This window comes from Arachis ipaensis, chromosome B05 (genome assembly GCF_000816755.2).
Source record: "Arachis ipaensis cultivar K30076 chromosome B05, Araip1.1, whole genome shotgun sequence".
Classification (NCBI taxonomy): domain Eukaryota; kingdom Viridiplantae; phylum Streptophyta; class Magnoliopsida; order Fabales; family Fabaceae; genus Arachis; species Arachis ipaensis.
In genome coordinates this window covers 12,449,321-12,451,879 of record NC_029789.2, presented here as the reverse complement: position 1 = coordinate 12,451,879, position 2,559 = coordinate 12,449,321, and positions in this window count along the sequence as shown.

The window sequence follows — 2,559 nt, the reverse complement described above, 5'->3', positions numbered from 1 at the left end:
AAAATAACAAAGTTTTCTGTTAGGATTTATTTTAAAAATATTAAAATACCTTTTATAATTAAATTTTTTAACTTTATTAGGGGTGTTCATGGATCGTATCCGCATATTCGCGGTGTTTATCTGAATCCGATCCGAAAATTGCAAATATGGATCCGATCCGCAAGGTTTTCGGATTGGATCCACACACTAATCGGATCGGATTGCGGATTTTGTGTTGGTATCCGCATATCCGCGTATCCGCAAAAATAAAGAAATAAATAAGTACATATACTTTTTATGTTTTATTTCAACTAATAATTATCACATACGTTGTATTATTTTAATTTATTATTTAAGAAAAGTATGTTTAATATTATTTTAAGAGTAAACATATTTAAAAGAATAGAAAAAATAAATTTTATTGAAATTATTTTAATGAAAATAAACTTTTAAAAATATTTTTGTGTTTTGCGAATATATCTGATCCGATCCGATCCGCAAATGTGCGGATCGGATCGGATCCAACTTTAAAAAATGCGGATATTGGATCCAATCCGATCCGATAATTTTAGTACGGATCGGATCGAAATTTGGCCATATCCAATCTGATCTGATTCGCATTCACCCCTAAACTTTATTAATAAAAATAAGATAATTTAATTTTTTTAAAAAGACTAAAATACTCTTTTAGGATTAAAGTTTTTAATTGTAACAGAATAAAATTTTGAATTTGATTTCATAAAAAATAAAATATCCTACACCTAACTCCTTAAAATTAAAATGTTTCTATACAAGAATATATTAGAAAAGATACTTTAGTCTTTTGTAATATTACTCAAAAAGATATTTTAGTCTTTTTTTAGCTAGTTGATTAAAATATACTTTTAAATTTAATTAATATCTGGGGATGAAAGTATAAAAAGATATAAATTATTGGGTTTAAATATAATTTATTTACTTATTAATGATATGACATTAAATTTTCACATGTTTTTTTTTTTTGGTGACTAAATTTTCACATGTTTAATCTTGAATGATGCTAACAAAGAAGGATAATTTTTACCCTTAATTAGTTAGGATATGAAAAAAACCACCATTAATTAAAAAGGTACTTCAGTTTTTATAAAATCAAATTCAAAATTCTTATTAATCCTATAATGAATTTTTAAAAAAATAAAATATCGTTTTTGTATTTAATATGTGGACTAAATTTTAAAATTTTTCCTAACGTTTAATTCGTTATTTGTATATCTAGCATTTGACAAGGTGAACAAAAGCGTTTGTGTGCAACACGTTAGTAAAATATACACAGAGCTAACACAAGATAATGTTGAGTGGATTTTAAAACATTAAGGCTAGTTTGGTAAAGTTAGGGGTGTGCATGGGTCGGGTGAAGTCGGATTTGATGTGACCCAGACTCGATTCGAAATATATATCGGGTCTATTTGTTAGACCCGAATCCGACACTAAACCCAATAAAACTTATACACTTTTGGGCCACGATTATACCGAATAAAAATCGAGTGAAAACCGAGCCGTCAACATTACATTAACTTGATACCTTCTTGTAAGCTAGCATGTGAAAATATCCAAATTTTCAAGACTCTCTAACCATTATTTGACATGGTAAAATTCACTTAGAAAAGTATAACAAGAACTAACTATTCTCTAAAATTAAAGTATAACCATAATCAATACTAATATTGTCTAATAGCACCAAATATTTAAATCAATACAAATAACACAATATTATGCATTAGTCTAAAGTCTTATGCATTTTAAACATAAAATATTAACTTATAGTCTTATATATAATGATTAATAATACAAAATATTAAGTTTTACAATTCTTAAATTCCACGTAAAAATAGCCATCATCTATCACTAATAACACAACATATTAATTGTGTATGATGACCGGGCCACCGGGCCGAGTTCGGGTGACTCGAGCTATGCCCCGGACCCGACTCGAAATAATGACCGGATTTATTTTTTAGACCCTTACCCGGCCCTAAACCCGGTGAAATCACACCAAATTAGTCCCTAAAGTGTTCGGAGTCGGGCCGGGTCTTTGGGCCGGGCAGGGCCATGCACACCCCTAAGTAAAGTTTTTCGAAGAGGTGTTTGTACTTTTTAAAAGCTCAATCTCCTCGTTTTGTGGTTGATAAATAAAAAAAATTATGTGCTTGTTCTTGTAGCTTTTAAAAGATTGAGATACTTTTGAAAGCACCTAAAATAGAGCTTTTCAAAGTTGACTTATATTTTTCAAAATTTGAAAGTCTAATATAACCTCATATGTTAACTAATTTTTAAATTTAATGCTTGCATTTATGTCTATTATAGTATTTTTAAATTTCAAAAGCTATTTTACTAAACGCAATTGATGTTGCTTGTGTTTATTAAAAGCTATTTTTGATTTAATTTACCAAATATAAATGCTACAACTTTTATAAAGTAAAAATTTTACCAAACTAAACTTAAGTATACAAATAGGACGATTTAAATATTAAGGACAACACAAAAATAATATTTTACTCTTTATTTTTTTTAATTAAAGCTTAAATTCATAAAATTTTTTGA